The sequence below is a fragment of the Camelus bactrianus genome, chromosome 1 (genome assembly GCF_048773025.1).
Source record: "Camelus bactrianus isolate YW-2024 breed Bactrian camel chromosome 1, ASM4877302v1, whole genome shotgun sequence".
Lineage (NCBI taxonomy): Eukaryota > Metazoa > Chordata > Mammalia > Artiodactyla > Camelidae > Camelus > Camelus bactrianus.
Genome location: NC_133539.1, coordinates 96,986,488 through 96,997,341, shown reverse-complemented (window position 1 = coordinate 96,997,341; position 10,854 = coordinate 96,986,488). Strand labels below are relative to the sequence as shown.

The 10,854-nt window shown below is 38.3% G+C and overlaps 1 pseudogene; it reads right to left on the bottom strand.

Moving 5' to 3' along the window:
- Positions 1-8,284: 8,284 nt before the first annotated feature.
- LOC105066703 (histone H3.3A-like) lies at positions 8,285-9,750 on the bottom strand (annotated as a pseudogene).
- Positions 9,751-10,854: the final 1,104 nt, after the last annotated feature.

The following is a 10,854-nucleotide window of genomic DNA, read 5'->3' as shown; positions in this document are numbered from 1 at the left end:
TTTTAAATGTTTTTTGTGTGGAGTAAGTGTGGACACACAGGCAGACACATACACACTCACACACACGCATGTACATAAAATTGCTTTCAACATTAATTAATTTCTGACAATAGAAACTTAGGCAGCTTGATTACTTTTATAATATATTACTTAAAAGATTGTTTTTCTAATAAAATGTTAAGTAATGCATCCTGAGACAGTGTAATGTTTTTTGGCCTGACAGCCAAAGAATTTTTTTTTAGATTAATTATCATTTATAGCACAGTTTACAGTAAACATATTAATCATTTAAAAAATGTTTGTCTCAGAGGTGGTATCATTGAACCTTTTGTTTTAGTCAGATGCTTTTTAATTGCTCCAAGGTGACTTTCTACCAAAACTCTTAGATTGCTTAGACTCATTTTTTAGAATTATTTTCATTTTTCTAATCATTTAATCCATTTAATTTTTTCCAAAGAAATGTTTTAATTCTGGGCAAATATCGATGCAAAAATTACTGAGGTGTTCTTTACATATTTTATTTGATTTTTATTTTAAATATGTTATTCTCTGGAAGTAAGAGAATGGCGATAGAAAAAAAAAGTGTAAAGTGATGAAAGTCTGCTTGAAAATGAAATTTTAAATACATTGCTGTATTCATTATAAAGGAAAACCTGTAAATCCTGGATTCTCACAAAAACCTCCTTTTCTTGGGGGATTGGGGGTGAGGGTATATAGCTCAGTGGCAGAGCGCATGCTTAGCATGCACGAGGTCCTGGGTTTAATCCCTAGTACCTCCACTTACAAGAAAAAAAGAAAAGTGCAATGTAAAAATCTTTCCTTAATCATGTCAGAAGTGTATTTGGCATTTGTCATAAGCGTCCGTGAATAACATCATATAAGCTTGTATAAGGCAAATCAGTAGGCACAAAGGCTCTTTCATGAGTTAAGCAAGGTTCTCAGGGAGGGAGGAGAAAAACAAAACCCAACTATCATACCCCCCAAAAAGGAAATTCTCTTAGAAAAGAAATAGAGGTATAATTTATGTCAAAACCTGCTTATATATGTTGCCAAATAAAATAATACAGCATATTTTCAAAACAATACTATATTTTTTTATGGAAACATTGAAGTCTGTAAACTTCCAGAAAAAAGTTTGATGAGGGTACACACTAAACTGATGGCACTGACTACTAGGGTTGAGAGTGGTCAAAAAGAACTTCAGGTTTATTTGTAATGTTTAACTTTTTTATATGTAAAGAAGAATAGAGTTTTGTACAGTTTAAAAATCATAATCTAGGCTTCAGAATAGGAAATTGTCTTCTTCCAGTTCAATTTTATATACCTCTAATATCTAAGGTAAGGACTTGATGTTATGGATATTGGGTGGAATTCATTTGCTCTTGGAAATACATCACCTAATAACTGAGGCAGCATGAGAGGTAGGTAAATGTCTGCAAAAATGCCTCTGATTTTTTTTTTCCTTTAAAGAATTTTTTTTTTGGCCATTCTTTCTTTCATTCATTTACTTATTTATTTATTTATTATTTTTATTGAAGTATAGTCAGTTTACAGTGTGTCCATTTCTGGTGTACAGCACAACACTTCAGTCATATAGGAACATACATGTATTTGTTTTCATATTCTTTTTCACCATAAGTTACTACAAGATATTGAATATAGTTCCCTGTGCTTTACAGTATAAACTTGTTTATCTTTTAAGGAATTTTGACAAGTGGACTTGGAAAATCTGCTGTGTTCTCTTATAAATGCCTAGTAAGTTGGGATTCCATCTTTTATCCTGACCTATTACCTAATACAAAAACCCTACTTCACATACTAATTGATTCACTTACATTATTTTTATTATTAATGGGTATCTGTATGATCTTTCTATAATATATAATGTAATAATATATATGCCCCTAAGGCTATAGAATTAAGAAATTTGCCAACATTACAAAGCTAGGATGCAAGATTTGAACTGAGGCAGTTCCCAGAGGCCTCACTTCCAAACACTGTCAGACTGGGGACTAGGTTCAACATACGAATTTTTAAGGGACACACACATTCAGTCTATAGCACCTAGGCAAATAAATTATAAACAAGTGTTCAATGTATATTGACATAAAAAGATGGGTGATATTACTGTGGTTAAGAGTATTTCTTGTTCTCACCTCCAGGTCATGTGGAAGAACTGCACTTCCATATCTGCTTTCTGTTTATTCTAGAGTTTTTACGGTTTCTAGACCACTGCCTTCTTTCCAGTGTTGCCATGGGTTTATAGCTTGTACCACTCTACTGTCATTTCTCTGAGATCCTGAGAAAGGAGAGAGGCAAATGTGTATGCTTATTTTGCTGTGTTTAAGTGGAAGTCAGAAAAGCACACTTCTAAAGGGTTTTTATATTTTATAATATCATATCTTTATATTTTAAATGAATTTGAAAATTAAAAGCATTTTATATTCATTTCAACCAAAATGCAACTCCTGAGATGGCCGCTAGAGGGGTTCAAAGATCAGAGTACTGGGACATTAAGGAGATAGAAATTATAGAACATATCTGGAAAATATATTCACTCACTTAAAAGTTACAAATTTAATATCCTGGGTTGCTGCCCTTTCTTTTTATATTGCCAAGCTCCTTGGATTAATCCTCTGTCCTCTTACCATTAGACTTATTCCTGTTTTTCCCCTGAGTTCTCCCAGTGATCGCCTCTTGTAGCAAATCATGTCTCAAGAGTTTGTAGGTCAAATGTTTGCAAAATGGAATGTGTTTCTCCATAGAGGTAGTAATACAAGTGATTATGGGTGCTGAGGGGAGCCCATAAAAACCTTAAATGGAAGAACTGGGTATAGATTCACTAAAACAAGAAAAGCTTATTCTTACAGAATAAGAATTCATTTTGAAAGTTGGAATGCTAACTTTCTTTTTAATAAAGCAGATTTAGATGAAGGAAAAAGTAGAAGGTAATTTTGGGAGAGTCCTGCAGATGCTCTTGGTCATTTTTGTGTGCTTTAGTTACTGTTTTTGGGGTTTTTTTTGTTTTTTGTTTGTTTGTTTTTTGCTACATACATATAAACTTCTCTTTCCCTGGATACAAATTTTCACTATTACATTTAACCACAGTTGAGGTCATTTGGTGTATATAAATGAAATGAAGAGAGGGAAAGAAAGAAGAGAAATTTTCCTAAGATCACTAAACAAAAAACAGAAGCAGAAAGGAAAGAGAAAAAGGCATTACAGAGAAAAAGATATCCATGAGACAGACAGAGAAAGAGGGGAAGCAAGGGAGAAGTGAAGCAGAGAGACGCTGGAATTGGGGTGGAACGGTCACAGCCAGGTTGCCATCTCAGGTTATCACTTGAGCTGGGAGGGATGTGAGCACTCTTGGAAGAGGAAATAGGTACTGTGTAACCCAGGGGTAGTTGCAAATCGGGCACTGTGTGACTTGGGAATACCTCCACAAATCTCTTAGGAATTAAGTTCCTTCTAAAAGAAAAGTCAGCTGTATTTTTAAAGCCTTAAAATATCTGACAAAGCAGAACTTCTTGCATTCACATCCTCAGGCAAAATTACTTCTGGGCTCAGTTTTGGTTATTTGTCTTATGTTCAACTGAAGCTAAACAGGTGAAATCCTAGAATTGTGGTATCACCAGAGAGAACCTTTCATTGTGCCCAGCCTGCTTTGTTTTTGTGTCCTCTTCCCCTCTTCTTCCCAGCAAGGACACTCTTTTAAGTTTCTGTCTTAGCACTTATTTTTTGATAGTTTGGTAATATTGACCAGAGCAGAGAAGTGATCAGCCTTGGGCATAGAAGCAGCTGGATCCAGGGCAAAATATGGAGTTCATTGTTCAAAAATTAAGAATTTCAAGGCAGTGACAGCAAGCATTAAACCAAGTGCAGGTGCTTTTAAGTGCTGGGCCCTGTACAACTGCACAGGTTCACACAGCCATGAAGCCAACCTGCACAGAAGATGCTAGAATCTGAACTCCCTCTGATCTGAAGGAAGAGTCTTTGTTTCTGGACATCCCCCTGTTCTCTGGAGGAGAAATAGATAGTGGTTGACCTAGTGATTGACTGCTGCAAAGGAAAGGAAGATTTATTTTTTCAGAGGAATTTTAGGTTCACAACAAAATTGAGCTGAAGATTTCCCATACACTCCCTTCTTCCACACATGCACAGCCTCCCTCATTATCAGCATCCCTCAGCAGAGTGGTACATTTGTTATAATTGGTGAACCTGCCTTGACGTATCCTAATCACCCAAAGTCCATAGTTTAACGTTCACTCTTGGTGGTGTACATTCTATGGGTTTGGACAAATGTATAATGACATATATCCACTATTATAGTATCAAATAGTAGTTTCACTGATCTGAAAATCTTCTGTATTCCTCCTATTCATCTCCCTACCTTTCCCCTGGCAACCACTGATCTTAACTGTTTCTATACTTTTGCCTTTTCCAGAATGTCATATAGTTGGAATTATACCATATGCAGCCTTTTCAGATTGGTTTTTTTTTTTCACTTAATAATATGCATTTAAATTTTCTTCATGTCTTTTCATGGCTGATGACTCATTTCTTTTTAGCACTGAATAGTGTTCCATTGTCTGGGTGGACCACATTTTATCTATTTACCTACTGAAAGACATCTTGGTTGCTTCCAAGTTTTGACAGTTTTGAATAAAGCTGCTGTAAATACCCGCATGCAGGTTTTCATATGAACATAGTTTTTATCATAAGCCTTTAATCCTAAGCTTCTTGCTCCAGGTCCTTCCTGGCACTGAGGTCTGGCCTTGATTCTGAGCTTGCTAGCCTAAACAGCTTGCTGGCCAGGATTATCCCATCTGTGCCATGGCCTCCTAGACACTGACAATCTACTATCTGAACTTCCAAGTAGTGTCTGTCTATAATTCCATGTTTAATAGTTGGACATGGAGTGGTAACAGTTTAAAAGCCTAAGGTAGGCTTAAGGAAAGAAAGAAGATACATGGCTTTAAGTTAGGGTTCTTGGTTTGCAAGCAACAAAATGGAGTCTCTCTAACTTAAGGGGCAAAGAGTAGTGGCAAAATATGTTACAGCTCACAGATTCAAATGAAAAGATAAACAGTGAGGCCCTGGAGATGACAGGAGCCAGAGTAGTTTAGAGTCTAGAACACTCCTCAAGGTTTCTACCAGAATTAGTTGGCTTTAATAGTTTTTCACTTTGGACATAGGCACAGCTCTGGCTGGGAAAGATTTGGGCATCTTAATTGACAGTCCCACCAAGATTGTGTGCAATGAGTTGTGGCCAATCCTCCAAAGAGAAACTGAAGTGCTATCACCAGAAGAGGAGTCGTCAATGCTGGGGCACATTTTAACAATGCACACTTTATTAATATTATGAAGAAACCCCCACAAGATAACTTTCTGATCAATCAAATTTTGTACAGAGTTCTTAATTTCCTACTTACCTTTGATCTTGAAATGCATACATTTGGTTGAAATAATGTTTTTCAATACAGGCTATGTCCTCCAGATCCTGCTTTTAAATTCCACTTAAGCTGATTATATTAATTTATTTTGTATTAGATGCTTCTGAGGCCTCAAGAATATTATGTGTTCACTATGTATGAATCTTCCTTCATAATTGTAGCCACCACATGCACTTAAATTATTCTCAAATACAGATGTGTACATTCTGTCTCCTTCTAGTACTGTATTACCAGTTATCTCCAGCATAAGTCTACTTGACTATCCAGTCAAAAGTTGAAATGTACCATTCACTGTAGTAAAAGTGCAAGTAACTTCCATGTTCATCCCAATTGGCTGGGTGCTCTGGAGATTTGAAGACAAATAAGACCTCAGTCTGTATCCTAAGAGACCTCAGATCTAGCGCACTAGACTTGGCTGCACAGTCTGAGGAAACAAATACATAGATGCCCAGACCCCGTCCTCTGCCTTAAATCAGAAGAACACCTGAGCAAGAGACAGGATTCTTGATTGTTTACAGTCTTAGCTCAGGCTGCTACAACGACGTACCATATACTGTGTGGCTTAGACATTTATTTCGCACAGTTCTGGGGGCTGGGGAGTGTAAGATCAAGGTGCTAGCCAGCTTGGTTCTTGGCAAGGGCTCTCTTCCTGGCTAGCAGATGGCTGCTGTCTTGATGTGTGTTCACGTGACCTTGTCTTTGTGAGCATGTGGGTCCCACCCTCATGACCAAATCTAAACCTAATCATCTCCCAAAGGCCCCACCTCCAAATCCCATCACACTGGAGGTCAGAGCTTCAATGTAGAAATTTGGGGAAGAACACAAACATTCACTCTATAGACCACCCATCAACAACCACCATGTTTCCTCTGGAAACATCTCTCTTAGCTTTGTCTCTTCCTTTTTCTTTACAGTTATCATCCCATACTACTTTAGACAAGCAATAATAACTGTCAGTTACTGAGGCACCAGGCTAAACTTTTTACATATGACATTTTTTGGTTCTAATCCTTGTTAAAACTGTGAGGAGACTCAGTTACACAGCTAGCAAGAGAGAAAAGGATCAGACTTTAAAACCAGTGATCATCACTCCTATGCTCTACTATCTCTATTTTCTCTTTTTTCCAGGCCATCTTGCACTCAGTCTCCAAAATCACCTTCCTCAGAAATCTGTAGCACTTTTTTCTCTGCTCAAGAACTTGTAGTGCCTGCCACTGCCCCTGTTACACCATAGGTCTGATGAGAGCTACCTCTGCGCTGTTGGATACCCGCCCTCTGCTGGCAACTAGGGTTGCTCCACTAGGCACTGGGATCTCTTTCAATATCTGGACACATTTAGTGTATCACGGTCCTGATGTGCTAGAGCATCACGCCATAATTTATGTCCGTGGATAAGATGGAGAATGTGTCTCTCCCCTTTGCATTGTATTCTTCAGGGGGAGAGTTGTTAAAAACTATACTTCTGGGGTTCCAATGTTGTGCTGAATTTTTAGACTTTTAGACCTGTCATTTTTTTAAATCTATTTGGGCTGGGATGGGGATACAATCTGAGTGACTGTCCTTATGCTGGTGTTGGAATCATCTTTCTCCCAGAGACCTGCGCTCCGTTGCTGCCTGGGCTCTTGTTGTTTGGCTCCTTCTTCTCTCAAAATGCACCATTTCCCAGAAGGATGCATTCCATGTCCCCCCACCCACGTCCAGATACACATCTGTCTGTCTGCCAGCCAGACCCCCCACGTCTGAGCCCCAGCAGTGGAAACCTAGGATTAATGAGATTCTCCACTTGCCTACTTTTGCACATCTTATTGTTCCCAGTTGAGATATTTCTTACCCTGCAGTGATCTTCTTGAAGAAGACTTTCCTCAAAAACTCACCAAGTCTAATTATTCCTTGTGCCCTGTTTTGTGCTCCTGTCAGGTGGTTTGTAATGATTGTTCTGCAGTTACTGTCTCCTGTTATATATGACTTCCTACCTTGAGACACTCCTTACTTCAATCATTATGCACACAGTTACTGTATCAGTCTTCCTAAGACAAATGCTTTGATAAGGCTGCCAATCTTCAATAGCTCCCACTTTCTATAGGAAAAAAGTTTAAACTGCTTAGCCTGGCATTCAAGGTCTTCCACAATCTACCTCACTTACATTCCCAGTCTGGTTTCCCATTCATCCCCTAGTGGAACTCCCCTTCAGCACAGCAGTCATGCAGTGACCCCTCTCTTGGCTTTTGTTTATTTTCTCTTCTTAACTGTTTAAAATCTTAACCATCCATGACATGCACACATTCAAACATTATTTTCTCTGTGTTGGTAATTAATTAATAAATTAACATAGGTAAAGCCCTTAATAGCACCTTGTATATAGTAAGCACTCGATAGACAGTAGCTGATACTATTTGTTCTCATCTTACTGTTATTATTTCAAGAAATCCATGATGACTGGGACTACAAGGAAGAATGACAGTCCTTGCCCTTGCCAGGCTCAGCTAAGAGGAGAAGAGTCTCACGTAGTAATAACTGATTACAACAAAATATAATAAGTAGGCGGTCAGTGCTGAGTGCTTCAGGGGCAGAGAGCAGGAAGCACTGAAGATAGACTTCACTGAACATACAGTGAGTTGGCTTTGAAGAATGGGTAGAGTTGAGCTGCTGAAACCTGTTCACTGAAACATTTTGACTTGCATTAATGCTTTATGTCCCCACATTTATATTAAAAATTCACACACAAATGAAAATGGAAAAACTGCCAATACCTGATTTCTGTCCCCATTTTTCCACTTGCAACCATATACTTAGGTACCTTTTGACCCCATTGGAAAAAAATATCTAACGTTCAGAACTACCAATAACAGGAAGAAGAGGTTTGTTTGTTTGTTTGATTGTTTTAAAGAATGAAATGTTTCCCATCATACTGGATTCTTAAGCACGTTCTCCACATATGTGGTGTGCTAGCTGGATGTCTTTTGTCATAATTGTTACACATTTGGCATGGATAGCACACAGGTTGGGGTCTTCAAAAAGGCTAACCAGATAGGCCTCACTTGCCTCCTGCAAAGCACCAATAGCTGCACTCTGGAAGCACAGATCTGTTTTGAAGTCCTGAGCAATTTCCCGCACCAGACGCTAGAAGGGAGGTTTGCGAATCAGAAGTTCAGCGGACTTCTGATAATGTCTAATTTCCCGGAGTGCCACGGTACCAGGCCTGTGACGATGCGGTTTCTTCACCCCTCCAGTAAAGGGAGCACTCTTGCGAGCCGCTTTTGTAGCCAGTTGCTTCCTCGGTGCTTTACCACCGGTCTATTTCCGGGCGGTCTGCTTTGTCTGAGCCACGGTATAGCGACCTCTTTACTTATTCCCCTTCTCCTTCGGGTGGAGCTCGGCAAGCTAGAGGCGGCCCTGGAGTTGGAGAGCGGTGGCGGCGCGGCGGCGGCTGCGAACACAAGGGGTACCTTCTTAAAAATTACATTTTTAAATTGTTGATAAAGGATAATTATTGATTTTTGTAAACTGTGATGTATCCAACAACCTTGCTATACTCAAAATTTCTCAATTGATTGTTTTTGGTTTTCTACGTATATAATCATATTGTTTGCAAACAGCTGTAGTTTTGTTTCTTTCTTTGTAGTACTTACCCATTTTAATTCTTCTTCATGTTTTACTAAATTCACTAGTGCACAGTTATACAATCTGGCACAATGCTGAATATGAGCAGTGAGAGTCAGAATGCTTAACTTGTTCCTGACTGAAACGGGAATTTCCTCAGAATTTAATGTTTCAAGTTAAATATGATGTTTGCACTTTTTGTTAGATGCCTTTTATCAGGTTAAAGAAATTTCCTTCTAAGTTTGTTGAGAAATTAATGAAGTAAATTGTATCAAATTCTATTGAAATAATCACATTTCTAATTCATTGTTGCAAAGAATTTCTAATAGTTTTTTTAATTAAAAAATGCTCTCTCATGATGTATTTTTTAATACACTAACTTAAAACTGTTTCCTTCTACTCCAAAAAGTTCCATTCCTATCGATGCCAATATAATCAATTATTTGCTTTATTTCACATTACATGCAACAGTCTTAGAGTATGTTACTGAGCCAAATTGGGTTCCACTAGCCCCATGCACAGCAAAGCCAACCCAATGACAACAGGTTGTGGTGATGGAAAGTACAGTGTGCACTGCAGGCCTCCAAGCAAGGAGAATAGGCAGCTAATGCTCAAAAAACCTGAACTCTCTGACAGCTTTCAGGAAAGGATTTTTAAAGGCAGCATTAGCCATGAGGGTTGCAGGGTGCGTCATCAGCTTGTGGACTTTCTTCTGGTTGGTTGGTCGTCAGGGTGATGTTTTGGGAATCTTAATCATCAACCTTCTGGTTCCAACCTGTCTGGGGTCCATGTACTAGTGATCAGCATGTAGTCACCGTCCTCCACCTGGTTGGGAGGGGTCTGAGTTTCTGCAGGATAACACAGAGATATACATCAGATTGTTATGTATGTCCCTTCAGGAAGAACTAGGAGTCCTGTGACTCTACAGTTTAAGGTATTATTTTTCTTGCTTGACTGATTTCCTTTGTTTCTGCATTCCCTCACTTCTCTAATTAGTAACTCCTTGAGTCTGCCCTTTGGAACTTGGGGAAGGCCTAGGAGACTAAAGCCTTTTTTCTACAAACAAGAAATAGTGTACATGGATGGGCTTTTGTACCTGGAAAGGCCCTGCAGGCTTCTGCTAAGTTTTAATTCCTGATTTTCTTTGATACTTCGCAATCCTCAAGGGTACAGAGGTGGAACAAGAAAGGGAATACAGTTTTGGATAGAGAGGTTACTCAGAACCTTGGCAGAAGAACTCAGTTTTTTAGGGGAATTTGTTTCAAATAATAATACAAACAAAATAAAAATCAATGTGACTACTGAAAACATTTTTAAGATTTTGGTTTTGCAGTTCTTCTGTCCTAAGATATAGATTTGTTTTAGTCACTTAAAGTTTAAGTGAGCTAAAAACTATTGTAAAATGTTCCTTAAATTAGGAAACAATTTGTGATCATGCACTGCACTCAAGCTATTGGGTATGAGGAACTATGGGCATACACACTTACTGAGAACTTCGTTTTCAAATGTTTCTTGAACTCATAGCTGAAGTATTTCATAATTGCAATACTTGTGTTCAGTGATCCAGAATGACCAATATTTATTAATTCTGAGGCTTTATTTTAAAAAATGGTTAAATTTTCCATTGCGACCCCCAATACTTTTCCCCAAATCATAAATCACTCAAGGCTCAGATACTATAATTACTGAGACTCCCACTGATTCCCTGTGGTCTGTGTTCTGCATAGCTGCAATAAATAATAAATGAAACTTTTTCAATTCCTATTATATTCTTGACCTTAAAGACATTGTTGGGACC